The sequence below is a fragment of the Stenella coeruleoalba genome, assembly GCF_951394435.1.
Source record: "Stenella coeruleoalba genome assembly, chromosome: 18".
NCBI lineage: Eukaryota > Metazoa > Chordata > Mammalia > Artiodactyla > Delphinidae > Stenella > Stenella coeruleoalba.
Genome location: NC_137164.1, coordinates 24,256,138 through 24,271,883, shown reverse-complemented (window position 1 = coordinate 24,271,883; position 15,746 = coordinate 24,256,138).

Sequence of the window (15,746 nt, the reverse complement as noted above, 5' to 3'; positions counted from 1 at the left end):
CTAGTTCTACCTGTGATTTCCACCCACAGGCAGCTGCTGCACAGATAAAGCCAAGCCATCCTCTTTGAACAGCCTTTCAAAATTTGACTTGGTCTCCTCCTCTTGAGGCAAAGCACCTCAGTTATGCTGAAGCAAGAGACTTTATTTTAGGTGGTTTTCCAGTCCTTTATCATCCAGTTTGCTTTCCTTTAGACATCCATTAGGTGGTCAATATCCATTCAAAATGAAACATCCAGAACTATGGCTTGTTCAACGTCATTTCCCCAGATTCTGCCTGTGCTAGGCGGAATTCTAAGATGGCAGTTGGAATTAAGGTCACTAGTAAGTTGAAAGTAACATTATCCAAGTTAGCCTAACCTAATCACACAAACCCTTTAAAAGCAATGAGTTTTCTCCTTCTATTTGCAGAAGTAGTAGTTAGAAAGATTCAAGGCAAGAGAGGGATCCACTGTGAGGGGGGTTCTCTACTGCTGAAATGGAAGGGCCACATGGCAAGGACCTGACAGTAGCCTCTAAGAGCTGAGAGCGGTCCCCGGCCAAGAGCCAGCAAGAAAGCAGGGACCTTGTCCTATAACCTCAAGTCCTACAAGTGCCAACAACCTGAGGAAACATGGAAACAGATCTTTCCCTAGCCAAGCCTCCAGGTGAAGTTACAGCCAGCCAACACCCTGATTTTAGTCTCAGGAGACCCCAGGTGGAGGACCCAGGTGAAACACGCCAGACTCTTAAAAAACAGAAACTGTGAGCTGATAAATGGGTGTTGCTTTACGCCACTAAACTTAGAGTAGTTTGTTACACAATAGATACCGAATACGCTGCCCCTTCTATTTTATGTTCCAACAATGCTTATCTGCTTGCAGTTCCTGAACACATGTTGCTCTTTTAGGCTTACATACTTTTGTCCACGATGTTTCCTTGCCTAGAGATCCCCTCTTATCTGGTCAGATGGACAAACTCTATTCTTCACACTCAAGACACATCTCAGGCACAACTGCCACCAGAAAATGCCACTACCTTCCCCAGGTAGACTTACCGTGTATTAGGCCCTTCTGACTGTAGGAATTGGAGAGATCCCTGAAAAACTCCACTGACTCCAGTTAACAACTTCACGATTTTATGGAAAAAAAGATGATGAGGACTGAATTTGAGAATAAATGTTTAAAAACCTCATAGATATTTTTTATATTCCCTAACTTAATGCAAGCAGTGTACCACATACAATAATGTTGATATTCTACACATCATATTAGCAATAATTGGCAGTCTGCTTTTTGTATTTATCACTTTTTGCTAAGTAGAAACTTTTAAGAATTTCTTCCCTCTACAAGTTTCAGTGAGATGCTTGTAAATTCCTCCTGTTTTTGGTCCAGAGAGGGGTGTGTGTGTGTGTGTGTGTGTGTGTGTGTGTGTGTGTGTGTGTGTGTGGTCAGTCTCACCTAATTAGTCCATGATTTTCATAACTTTTAACTTTGAGGTTTTTTCTCTTCTTCCTGCCTCCTCAATTCTGCAGGCAGTTTTAGTCTAGACAAGAGCAAAGCAGAGTCTTTGCTCTTTAGGGACTGGGGTACTGGTAAAAAAAAGACAAAACTCCCACATGGAAAATCAAATCTGTGACCCAATTACCAGAAGTAGGCCGCAGACTGTGGTTAGGTCTTGAATGCAGTTTTTAAAACTGGAGCAAGTCAGAAATTCCGTGTCATTCTCCCCATATACTTGTGCAAGCATGCAAATACATACATGAAAGGCTGTTAATGTCAGCATTGCTGGTGATAGTGAAAACCTTAGAAACAACCAAATGTTCGCCAGTGGGGTTATATAAAATGTGGTATGTCCCACCAAGGGAAAATTTTGCAGCTCTTCAATTCAATGAGGTATCTAGCTCATATGAGATGATGTGGAAAGATTTCCAAAATGTATTATTAATTAAAAAAATGAAATATGGGATAACACGAACAGCTTGATATTACCAGTACAAATAAAAGGATATTTCTCTAACATACACACTCACACACACACACACACATAGACACACACCAGTGTATGTTTATTAGTGAGTGTCTGTTCAGGAGGAAAAAAAAAACACTTGAAGCATTTCAGACAGAGGAGATTTAATACAAGGATTGGTTAAAAATTGTTGTAGAGCCAAAAGGGAAAGATAAATTTATCCAAAGGGGAGCAACTTTAGGAAACCGCTAACAACTGATGGAGGAAAAGGAAAAGTTATTTAATTGAGTTCACAGTTGCCATGGTGCTGAGGCTGTTGGAGAATCTGTTTAGGATGAATCCTGAATACTCGACAATCTCAACCATGACGTCCCCTTCACGTGCTTTCTTCTTTCTTTTGGGCTCCCATTAGGTTGAGTCTATTAATATTACACATTTGAAATGTATATTAAATGGCAGTCTATTATTATTATACATTTTATGGACTTAGTACATTGTGAAAAGGGAAGGGATCTTGCATCAATACTTTGATTTGTTTATTTTTAGATTAAGCTTAGACTTGGTTTCCTCTAAGAAACCTCCTCTTCCTCCACCATGCCAAGATCAAACTAAGAGCCCCTTGATACTCTCTATAGCAAATACTTGCGATGCTCTGTGCCACTTCCTGTGGCCCTACCTGGGGACAGTTTTACGTGCTTTGCTCACTCCCCGCATCAAGTCCTCTCTGAAATGTCTCTGTACTTTGCTGCCTTGGAGCTTTCTCTGAATCAAGGAGAAACTGCTCAGCCTGGTTGCAGAAGGAGCATGGAAGTGTGGCAGAAGCTAATAGCCCCAGAGGCAAACCCCAATTAGTAGGGGACAAGAGTCAGCGGATCGGGCTTCCCTGGTGGCGCAGTGGTTGAGAGTCCGCCTGCCGATGCAGGGGACACGGGTTCGTGCCCCGGTCCGGAAAGATCCCACGTGCCGCGGAGCGGCTGGGCCCGTGAGCCATGGCCGCTGAGCCTGCGCGTCCGGAGCCTGTGCTCCGCAACGGGAGAGGCCACGTACCGCAAAAAAAAAAAAAAAAAAAAGAGTCAGCGGATCATCCAGTGCGGTGATCTCAGGCCCTTTCCACACAGTTACTTACAGGGTCTCCAGTGGGACTATACCCCTGAGGACATCATTGCTCATTGAAGACATATTTTAGCTTTCCTCCTTCTTTCTCTCATTCACCCACTTACCTCTTCTTCCTGGCATGACCACCCAAATAAACTACCTGTATCCAACTATTTTTCTTAGGCTCTGATTTATGTGGATGGAGTTACCCAACTAAGACATGCGCTAATAGTATCCAGTCTACACTGCTGTCGTAGCACTTATTCCATTGAATTATCATTGAAGCTTTACCTTTTTCAGCTTTGCCACTTTGAAATGCCAGTGCCCTGACATTGTGGATTAAAATAGACATTATGTAAATATGGAAAAGCAGGTAGGAGAGAGAGAAGGAGAGAGAGGTTAAGAGAGAAAGAAGAGAAACACGGAAGGAAGGAAGACAAATCTTTGACCAACAACACTTGCTTCGTGCTGTCTATTCCTACTGAAATACCTCTCACTTTGTGAAGGTAAAAATTTGAATAACGCATTGCATATGTAGAATATTTTTGGAAAGTCATTTGAAAAGTAGGACACAGACACAGAGTAGGCTTTTGATTTGTTTTTCTCTTGATGATAGAGCGATTATGAGACGCAGCCTCTCCTTACAACTGTGACACACCATCTCAGATTAGCCATGAACAAAACCAGAAAAAGAATTCTCTGGGGGACCTGACTAGAACAAAGTACCTGTGAGACAGTGATAAAGATGGAATCAGTAGCGGCACTGCCCTCGAACTGCTTTCGTCTCCCTCAGGACGTTCGTAAGCAAAACGGAATACGGGAGATGGCAGCCAACGTAGGCTAGGCTCGGCGGGGGGGGGGGGGGATTAAAAAAAACGGATGAATCCTTTCCTGGAATTTCACAGATGATTTCGTCAAAACAACTTTTTAAAGAGAGTAAGCTTCACTAGTGAATAATGTGATGCCCTGGCATATAATTATTTATGAAGTTCTCATCACAGTGGCACCTAAATACTTCAGAGGTATTTGAGGCATGGCCTAGATGCACCCAGAGCTTTATTAGACTGAGGGTCCATTTACAGATGTAATAAAGGCAGAGGTCTAATGGATTCACAGTAAAAGAACAAAACAAAACAAAACTCACTGCCAAGGCACTTTCAAATGTTCAGTTGTTTCATACTACTCGAATACCAATCTCAGGAGAAAGAGCTGGAACAGACCATAAAGAAGTGGGCTAGAAGCTCTCGGTCTCTGAAGGGGATTGGTGCCGGGAGAGAAAATAATAATTTAGGAGAAGTAAGGATTAGCCTTTGGACTAAGGATTAGTCTTTGGCTCTCTTTGGATGTATTTTTTTCCTTTTAAATTTATTTTTAATTACTTTAAAATTAAGTTAAATCAATTTTAATCTTTAATAATTTTATTTTCCTTTCTCCCATTTTAATATTATTTATTCCACTATTCTTGCCCCAGAAGTTCTTTCGTTTATGTTCAGAAAATCTAGATAGCCGAGGGAATCCTTGGTACTCATCATTTCCTGCTAAAGAGACGTATGAAGTTAACAGATATTCCATTCCTAGCCTGTTCCACTAAGGCAAAGACTGCCTATAGAGAAGGATTTTCACACAAAATGAATGTTTTAAAAACTTAAAATACAGCTATATTTGGATCTGTGAGCTATAGACAGCAGGAAACCTACAAGGTTCTAAAACCTGCTATTTCCCCTTTTATTGTCTCTGTTTTTACAAAGCTTTTTGTGTTCCATCTGCAGAAGCTATCTCAAATCTTCCAGTTCAAGCAAATTTACCTTTATCTAGTGTGCAACCTTTGGATTTTTCTGTCTTTACCCACAGATGTCATGCAGAAATGATGCATACCCCTCAGTTCAATTTGCACCATTACACAAAAGGGACTCTCCTTGGAAACCTTTTATGTGCTTCTAAAACATAATAGCATTTCAAAGAAATATGTTCTTTTTAAGATAATAACTGCTGTTAACTCCCCCATTAGATCTTGCTGAAGTATTTGACAATTAACCCAGCTTACCACTGGCTTGAAGTGATTTGACAGTGATTTAACTCTTTGGGGAAATGTTTTTCTTTAACTTGTACTAAGCATTTTTTTTTTCTTTTCAATGTAATTTCGTGCATTTAAATTTCATCTCTATTCTTCCTTTATACTTATTCCCTGGGGTAGGAATCCATTTTTGGTTATGTATGTTTGTGGTTCTTAAAAACATATACAATCATTGAGCTATAAACTGAATTGTCTCTCCCAAATTCAAATGTGAAAGACCTAATCCCCAGTACTTCAAAACTCGACTGTATTTGGAGATAGGGCCTTAAAGAGGTTATTAAGTTAAAATGAGTTTGTTGGAATGTGCCTAATCCAATCTGACTGGTGCCCTTATAGGAAGACGAAATTTGGACACACACAGAGACGTGAGGAATGTACACACACAGAGAAAAGGTCATGTGAGGACACTGCAAGAAGACAGCCATCTGCAAGCCAAGTGGAGAGGCCTCAGAGGAAACCAAACCTGCCAACACCTTGACCATGAACTTCTAGACGTAGCTGTGAGAAGACCCACTTCTATAGTTTAAGCCACCCAGTCTGTGGTATTCTGTTACAGCAGCCCTAGCAAAATAACACACGTAGAATCCAAGTGGTCATTCCAGCTTTGGCTTGAGGCTGTTCAGATTCAGGGAATGGGTCGCTCTTCATTACCTGTTCTATTTAGGGAAGCCCTTTGGGAAAGTACTTCCTCCTTTTCTGAGTAACTATGAACTCCTGCGGTAGTTCCACTGCCTGAAAGGACATCACGATACACAAAGGGCCATCCCCTAATCCGCGAAGAAGCCCGTGTTTTCAAAATAAAACGATAGTAATTTGATTAAAAATGGCCTTGGGAATTCCCTGGTAGTCCAGTGGTTAGGACTCAGAGCTTTCACTGCAGGGGACTGGGTTCAATCCCTGGTTGGGGAACTAAGATCCCACACGCCACATGGAACGGCCAAAAAACAAAATGGTCTTAAATTTTTAAATGTTCAGGCCATGCCTCTGCACTCCTTTAACTCCTCCATCTTTGAGCTCCTGTGTCTCCACCACATCAGAAGAATATTGAAGAATACTGGTGATAATAACAATAGTAATAGTAACAAAAACATAGCCTTTCTTCCTGATTCTCTCGTTCTAGGCCTTAACTACCATCTTGCTGGTTTTCCTACCTACAGTTTTCAGTAATTACTACCCAAAAGAGATGATTTTATGAACGTTGGAGGGGCAAAATCACTGTGGCCTAATCACCCATCACACTCGCCATTATTACGTGGTGAGATTAAATTATAGTGAACAATGAGGCCTGCCTTAAAGAGAGAAAGAAGACACCTGGGGGCAGTTCAGAAGCACCACCTGGGAAAGACACACCCTTTGTCTTGCACAGAATGTGTGTATTGCACTAACCTCTAACGAGGCTCTGTTTCTGCCCCTGCCCCGACAGTCATAGCAACCCAATGATGACATTAAATTCTAAGTCGTAGTTGCACAACCTTCCCTCCCCTGGGCTTCCCATCGCACTCAGGGTAAAACTTGAGTCCTCATAGTGGCGCCCTGTGAACTTTCTGACCTGTGTGACCTCCTGCTGTCATCAAACACCTCAGGCTCCCACACTGTGGCTTTTGCTCTTATAATTCCCTCAGCTTGGAGTTCATGGCCCCAGATATCTGTTTAACCTTTGCTCAAATGACACTTCATTCTTTTACCCTTCCCAAGTCCCACCAATAATAAGAAGAATATTGATGATAATAACAATAGTAGTAGTAATAAAAACATAGTCTTTCCTTCCATGTTTAAAGTTTTACAAGTAGTCCCTCCGTTCGCCACTCTGGGAAGAGGCAGGATTTAAACCTTGTAAATGCAGTAAAGACACAGATGCTCTTTTTTTTTAAAATTTATTTTATCGAAGTGTAGTTGATTTATAATGTTGCATTAATTTCTGCTGTACAACAAAGTGAGTCAGTTATACATATGCATACATTCTTTTTCATATTCTTTTCCATTGTGGTTTATCACAGGATATTGAATACAGTTCCCTGTGCTATACAGTAGGACCTTGTTGTTTATCCATGCTATGTATAATGGTTTGCATCTGCTGATCTCAAAATCCCAATCCATCCCTCCCTGTCCCCCTTGGCAACCACAGGTCTGTTTTCTATGTCTGTGAGTCTGTTTCTGTTTCGTAGATAAGTTCATTTGACACAGAATTGTCATGTACATGTCATTTGACATGTACCACCCTTGGAAACACATGGTGAAAAATATTTCAAGGATACCGATCAATTTTTTTGGCTCTTATTTGCAAAGTTTGTTCCAATCAGACTTTTTTAAATGTTACATTTGATGGAAATACTCTGTATGATATAGCAATAGATGCATGTTATTATACATTTGTCCAAACCCACAGAATGTCCAACAGCAAGAGTAAGCTCTAGGTAAACTTTGGACTTTGGGTAAACATAGGTCATCAATTGTAACAAAGGTACCAGCGTTCTGGGGGATGTTGATAATGGAGGAGGCCATGCACGTGTGGGGAAGAGGGTATACGGGAAATCTCTTACTTTCCCCTGAAGCTTGCTGTGAACCTAAAACCACTCTAAAAATTGTCTTTTAAAAGAGAATTTTATTTGCAAGCTTTTGTATGGGTTCATATAAAGGAGTGAATGAGTTAATATAGTTGGATTGCTCAAGTTTTCATTTCTTTTCTTCCTGGATCTAGGTCAAAAATTTAATTCTTAACTCATCGTCTCCTCACAGACGAGGTCCTCAGGAGACATCTGAGATAAACCTGATGGAGGGGCTCTCAGTGGACACTGCACCTACAACAGGTCTCGGGGTCTTCAAAGAGTCACCTAAATCCTTGCAGAGTCGCCTCTAAGGAACATTTGTCTGGTCTCATTTGTGCTTCTTTGGACATTGAAGTGGAGTGTGTATCACACTCTACTGCAAATACTTCTTTATCTGTCTGTTTGGTTTCATATATTCTGACCCTTTAAGGGCAGGGTCTTTAAGAAAGATTATAAGATGAATACATGCTCAAAAATTCAAATGGAGTGGAAGTGAAAAGTCCCTACTGCCCCATGCCTTCACTTTTACTCCCCAGAGGTGTCCCTCGTTAAATTTATGAAATACCATCCTGAATATCTCTATTTATAAACAAGCATATATCTATACATAGCAGGCATGATTATTTTCAGGACACTACATTCAGAAGTGCAAAAATGTATCTTTTTTAAAAATAACATCTTAAGCTTTATTTTGAGCACCAGTTCTGTCAAGTGGCAGAAAATGTTTGTCAATGCAAAGGCAACACAGGCGTTTCAGGCTCTTCTCAGTCAATTGAGGAGCATCCTCTGCCCTGGATTGCTGTTGTTCTACATTCCTGGAGGTTGGCTCACAGGCTTTGTGGAGGAGATGGCCAGCCACACGTCAGACCTGCACACGCAGGCATCTACGCTGATGCCCACCACCACCTCTGGCTCTGGGCTACCACCCATCAGCCCTCCGGATTGGCATCTGGTGGTGGCCAGGTGGCCGAAGCTGCATCTGCTGATGGTGTTGCCTCGTGCTGGCCCAGAGGTGTCCACTGGCTGTTGATTCTTTACAGAAATCCTGAGGCTGCTCCCTGGGCCCCAGCCAAAGAAGCTGCCTTACAGGTGTCTCTCCTCTATTCTGTGCCAAGGCAGCAAAAGGAACTCTCTGGGGGCCCTAGACAGGAAGCTGGGCACCGCTCCGCATTCTCTCAGACGCCCCGACTCTGTGGCTCAGCCCAAGGTAGGCGCTGTGATTATCCTCATCGCTGTATTGCTCCCACCAGCTCTCCGCTCTCTGCTTCTCTCTTCTCTCCTGGAATATTTTTATCTAGTTTAAAGCAGGAAAACTGGCTCTTCTATCAACATTCATTCATTCAAAGCTATTGTTTTACCTATTGTCTCTGCCAGGAGTTTCAAAATTCTCTTTTGAAACTAAAAAGCTGAGAATTGATTCTTTTGTTTTCTGTTCCATTGTGGCCCAGCTCCCCCAAGGCCTGGGTTGCCCTGGCTGTTGGGAGGGGTGGGGGGGGTGGGAGGGTGGAGGTGGGGGAGGGGGGGGGTGGAAGGCAGTGGCAGAGGAGGTGATGGTAGCAGGAGGGGGACACATTAGTAAACACTTCAAAGGATTATTCCACCACATTTATAGATATCCTTTGTTTGTTTGCCCACAAGTATAATCCCTCCATTCCCACTGTTCTAAAGCTTACTTTTTTTTTTTTTTTTTTTTTTTTTTGCGGTCCGCAGGCCTCTCACTGTTGTGGCCTCTCCCGCTGCGGAGCACAGGCTCCGGACGCGCAGGTTCAGCGGCCATGGCTCAGGGGCCTAGCCGCTCCGCGGCACGTGGGATCTTCCCGGACTGGGGCACGAACCCATGTCCCCTGCATCGGCAAGCGGACTCTCAACCACTGCGCCACCAGGGAAGCCCCTATAGCTTACTTTTTTCATTCAATGAAATATCATGGATGTATTTCCAAATCAGTACATGTACGTCTACCTCATGCCACTTCACAGTTGCATAATGTCATTGTCTGGATATATACTATTGTTTATTTGACGTCCACTGTTGATGGACATTTAGGTAGTTCCAGGTTTTGACTTTTCAAAAAAGCAACCATGAGCATCCTTCTAAGCACATATTTGGTTATGTATATGAGATATCCGTAGTATACTTTGCTAGAAATGAAATTGCTATATCACAGAGTATATCCATTTTTTCATCTTGGTTCCTATTGCCACACTGTCTCTAAAAATGTGTACCAATTTACACTCCCACAGAAAGTATTTAAGAACATCAGTTTTCTACAGTCGTCACCAGCACTAGGCATTTGTCAAGGTAAAGGTTGTTCTTGGTTTCTTTTTGGCTTCCTTTTTGCATGAATTGCTTGTTCATTTCCTTGGACTATTTTCTTTCTCTTAAACATTCTGTTTTCTTATTGATTTGTATAAGACCTTTCTATATGAAGGAAATTAGGCCTTTGACTATTTTCCTTGGTATGCTTTGTTTTTAACTCTGTTTATAGCTTTTCTTCTGTATAAAAGTTTGAATGGAGTAAAATCTATGAACTCTCTCAAACTTGTTCTTTTCTACCTTTGGTGACCCATAAAGAACAGCTTACTCCACTCTGATAATAAATGCATATTAATTTATATTTTATTATATATTTTTGGTTTTTCTTTTTCACACTTTAATCTATTGGAATTTACTCAGGTGTAAGATATCAGGTATAAGATGGGGATATAATGTTATCTTTTTCCAAATGTTTCAATACCATTTATTGAATATCATATATTTTCCTATTATGTACTTTTCAGGCAAAAGTACTAAATTTAGTCATACAATTCAGTCAATAATTTTTGGATTATCCAGGTCAGGGTCTTCTCTTCCTCCTCTTTTCCCAGTGTTTTTGATTACCATTTCCAGAAAGTAGGCAGAGGTATATGGTTGCCTTTATGTGGGTCTGGAAAGGAGAGGAGACCAAGGCAAATGACCCCGCTTGTGTCTCCCTCCTCCTAAAGGACCGAAGCTCCTGTGAATGAACACAAACGGATGCTCCCAAGAGAGGTCATGATTGTTAAAGCTCGCAAGTGCTATTAGCAGTGTGAGGCTTCTTGTTGAAATCTAAGTGTTATCAGTGACTCAGCAGACCCTTCTATCGTAAGGTGTGCGACTTCCACGGTGTCATAGCCCTGAGCAAGTCCTAGCTAAGACACCTACTTGGAAAATACAGAAAACCTGTCCCTTTAAAAGATTGAAGCCCTGCTGGTTAAAACAGTTCTACCAAGGAGTAAAGAGAGGGCATCTCAAGGCCCCTTCTGGACTTAGAATTTAATGCCTATTTATTGAGAACCTCTCCGTGCATTTGCTCAGTCCTACGTCAAGATGAAGTTCTCTGTGCCCTAGAAGCTTGGGTTCTAAAAAGGCCACAGAAATGGGTGAGACCTAAAAAAATGCCAGAACAATGCAACGGCCTTAATCAGACTGTCTTTGCTTTGCTTTGCTTATAAGTCACTGACTTTAAACTGACAAAAAATAAAAATAAAAAAAATTAAGTGGGCTTCCCTGGTGGCGCAGTGGTTGAGACTCTGCCTGCCGATGCAGGGGACACAGGTTCGTGCCCCGGTCCAGGAAGATCCCACGTGCTGCAGAGCAGCTGGGCCCGTGAGCCATGGCCGCTGAGCCTGCGCGTCCGGAGCTTGTGCTCCGCAATGGGAGAGGCCACAACAGTGAGAGGCCCACGTACCGCAAAAAAAAAAAAAAAAAAAAAAAAAAAATTAAGTAACCTGAAATAAAAAAAAAAAAGAAAAAACAAAGATTGAAGCCCTGAACCTAAGGCATCTTCCTCCCCTCTTGGCTGATACTTTGTGAACAGAATAAGCAGGTGGTTATGCCTTGTCTCTTTCTCAAAAGTGGGAGGGAGCCTCAAATTCAGTTTAAGTTCTGTCCCAGTAAGCACTAAAGCCACAAATTTATCATGAACATACATGCTATATGGAATGTTTGAAGATGAGAAGTGCTATGGAAAAAAGCAGAGCAGAGTAAGGTATGTGGGAGACCCAGAGTGTCCTGGGAGGGAGGGGCAGGTTGCAGTTCTCAACAGGGTGGTCAGAGTTGGCCTGTGGAGAAGGTGACATCTGAGCAAAGGTCTGTAAGACGTAAGCTTGTGAGTCATGAGAGGTTTTGAGAACATTCCTGAGTAGAAGGTCCTCAGGTAGAGCATGCCTAGATATTTAAAGTACAGCAAGGAAGAGCTTCTGGGTTGGTGAACATGTGGAAATTCAGGGAGGTGCCTGGTAAGGGCTTGGGAGCTGCACACCCCTTCTCATATACCTTGCCCTATGCATATCTTCCATCTTGCTGTTCCTGGGTTATATCCTGATACAATAAACCAGTGATCCAGTATAAATAAATAAATAAAGTACAGCAAGGAAGAGCAGTGTGAGTGAGGGGGAGGCAGAAGGAGAAAAAGCCAGAGAGTTAAGGAGTGGGACTGAGAGCACGTCATGTGGGGTTTTGAAGGCCTACATTCAAATTATGGAACCATTCCACCTTGTTTTTATCGCTTTTTTTTTTTCCCACAGTCCAAAGACTAAATCTTAAAAACCAATTCATAGAGCCCTAAAATACTTCACTTAAGCAATTTATGGAAAGTCAATCAAAGTAGCAATTAATGTTTTCGAATGCAGAGTAGGCTGAATATTTACAGTAAAATAATCCAACGTTGTAAGTTAAGTAAGCTAAATGTATTCCAACAAGTGAGTTTGTTGTATTAAAAATGAACTTATGTGAATATAATTCAATAAAAAATAATTTAAATGAATAATTTTGTTATATCATATATAAACTCACTAAGTTAAATCTATTTAAGTGAAAACAACTTTTCAAAACTCTAAAAATATTATTAGGGGTGGAGGAGAGAAAGAAATAGACAAGATAGAAATATGCATGTTGTATATAGCTCTTTCTTAACTTCTTTCTCACAGAACAAACAGACAAATAAGTAAATTAAAACTGAAACAAGGAAATGACAAGAAACAATGCCTGTTGGCATTTTGTCACTTCCCCGGGAATTTTTATTTGCTTATTATTTGAAGAGGTAGTATTGTCTGAGGCCATAGCTCAAAACCAGGAGCCAGGCATGTATAAATGTCACTAGATCTTTGATTTTAACACATTTAAGAGATTTAAGTGCACGACTTCACTTCTAGTCTTGAATTTTTTTCTTCAGAAAAACAAAAATTGAATTAAGTCTCTGTGACAAAGTGCTTAAGCGTTGATAACCTGGAAATTTTTTTAGTGAAAGATTTTTTTTTTGTTTTAAAATGGTTGCTTAAGTCATATTATAAATATTTGATTATCAGTGCTAATTTATTCAGCAAATATTTAGCAAGTGCTAAGGTAGGTGGAAGTAGAAGACCTTGTGAAGAGCCTGAGAGAGTGTGGTAGACAGGCAGGAGATAGGGGGATGGAGAAGTATAAGAGGAGCTAAGCAAAGAGAAAGTTTTGAGAGGAAGAAAGTGTCCAACAGCTTTAAATATTGCAAAGAAATCAAGTATGTTAATGCTGTAAACTGTCCAGTGGATTTGGCATTTAGGAGTTCATTGGGGACTTTATTAAAAACGGTTTCCATTGTATGTGGTGTTGTAAAGCACTCTCGCATGCATTTTATCATTGTATCAAGTTCCATCTGTTGCAGTACCCAGAGCGATGCCTGACTGGGTCTGCATTAATACACAACACATACCAGCTAGGTCAAGGCTGAAGTTTGAACTCACTGGGTAGGTGCAATTATGTGGTACCTGCTATCCTTGCCCACCTCTGCTTGCATCACTGACTTACATAGAAGCCAGGAGACTCCTGAAGAGAAATAAAATCTGGCTTCTACCTGGACTGTAGACATAGACGTAGGCACAAGGAGAACTGATGTGTGGGTGAGTTATAAGGGTAGGGGTTGTGAGGAGAGGTGATAAATTACTAGAAGAATATAAACCCTGTGGCAGAGCCCACCGTAAAAGGAGTCAAGCACGATGGGAAGAGAGTCAGAGTCAAAGGGGAGTGGTGGCCACAATATGAACGGTCTCAACCAAGACAGATAGTTTGTGCCCTGAGGGGAAGAAGCTGTGTGTAAACCAAAAGACAGACCTTACTATACTCTGGCACACCTCTGTAACCCGTTAATCTTACTGTGGGAGCCCTGTAACAGGCTATCACTCAGGTGGAAGAGAGCCGCCATTCACGTGAGTGTGCCAATTTGTCTTAACACCACGAGGTTTGAGAAGATCTGCACCTTAGAAGGGCAAAGACAGTGTCATTAGCAGAGCCTGGCAACAGTCAAAGAAGGCAACAACTTGGACTGATCACAGCTTCCTTGAAGTACCTTCTAGGGACCTCCCCCCAAATTTTGGGAGAGCCGTGTAGAACTTTGTAAAATGTGGAAGTTTCTGCCTGATTGGATGGAGGCCAGAATCAATGTAATTCAGGTTACAAAGACAAGACAATGAAACGGACTTTATCTCAAACTTCTAGGGAGGGAATAATTTCCTGAGCTTTGAAAGAACAGAAGAATTCTCAGATTTTGTTTTCTATTTCATACCATGTCATATCATATCATGTCTATTTCATATCGTCTTTGAAATTTACACTTAGGTTTAAAAACTTGTATACAAATTGTATATGACAGCCTCTAATCATTTTCATATTATTTATTATAGATCTTTCCTTATTTTAGAGTTTTAAATTTGGTTTCTCTCCCTTTTGGCCCAGTTAATCCTGCAGTTGAACAATTTTGGCAACACAGAAAAACCAACCCTTGCTTCAGTTTATCAAAAAAATTGCTTTCTAATTTTCCAATATGTTTATATCCTAGCTTTTTATAAAATCCAGCTTTTTTTTTTCACCTCTCCTTTGTTTCTTTGTGTTTTTACAGATTCTTTTGGTATAGGAAAGGAAGAAAATTAACATTTATTGAGTTCCCTACTATGTACCAAGTTTTATTATAGATTGATTATGTTTATCCTTTAGTATCATTTTCACACTTTAAATTTAGATCAGAAACATTTTTCTCACTTTTTGTGTTCTCTTTTCGTATTTTGGATTTCGTAACAATAACACTTTACTTAAGGTACTTAACTACCTTTGCTGTGATAGTCATCAAAATCACTTAAATTTACTGTTCCTCTCTATAGCTCCGATCTTTTGTAATTTATTTTGTAGATGCAGATTGTGTTCAAATATTCCTTCATGTTCTGTGTTTGCAAAAGACTTTCTTCTGACTTAAACACAAACAACAACCCCCACCCCCCCCAAAAAGAAGCCCAAAGCAAAATAACCAAACCAAAACAAAACAAACAAAAAACCCCAGGGCCATTAGGCCATTATGATGAATTTGCAGTGAAAATCAAGCATTTTCAGGAGATCTATGATAATTTTATTCTTGGGGCTTGCTTATGTCCTCTTTATTGTATAAGTTTAAAAAACTTCTACTCTCAGGATTTCCCTGGTGGCCCAGTGGTTAAGAATCCATCTTCTAATGCAGGGGATGTGGGTTCGATCCCTAGTCAGGGAACTAAGATCCCACAGGCCACAGGGCAGCTAAGCCCTCGCACCACAACTACTGAGCCTGCGCGTGTGCTGCAAGGAAAGATCCCACATGCCGCAACTAAGATCCCGCGTGCTGCAACTAAGACCTGAGGCAGCCAAAAAAAAAAAAAAAAATCTACTCTTCGAAACTTTAAGGGATAGCTCTCTCTCATCTTCAACTGTTTCCGGTAAATATCATATGCCTCTGGGCTTCCCTGGTGGCGCAGTGGTTGAGAGTCCGCCTGCCGATGCAGGGGACACGGGTTTGTGCCCCTGTCCGGGAAGATCCCACATGCCGCGGAGCGGCTGGGCCCGTGAGCCATGGCCACTGAGCCTGCGCGTCCGGAGCCTGTTGCTCCGCAACGGGAAAGGCCACAACAGTGAGAGGCCCGCGTAGTGCAAAAAATAATAATAATAATATCGTATGCCTCTGTAGTTCAAGAATTTGACAAGTACACATCCAGGAATAGTCCTCCACATACTCAAGACAGACTTCTTGTTCTTTCTTAACTGAGGACAAGTTATTTTCAATTATCTCTTTCAG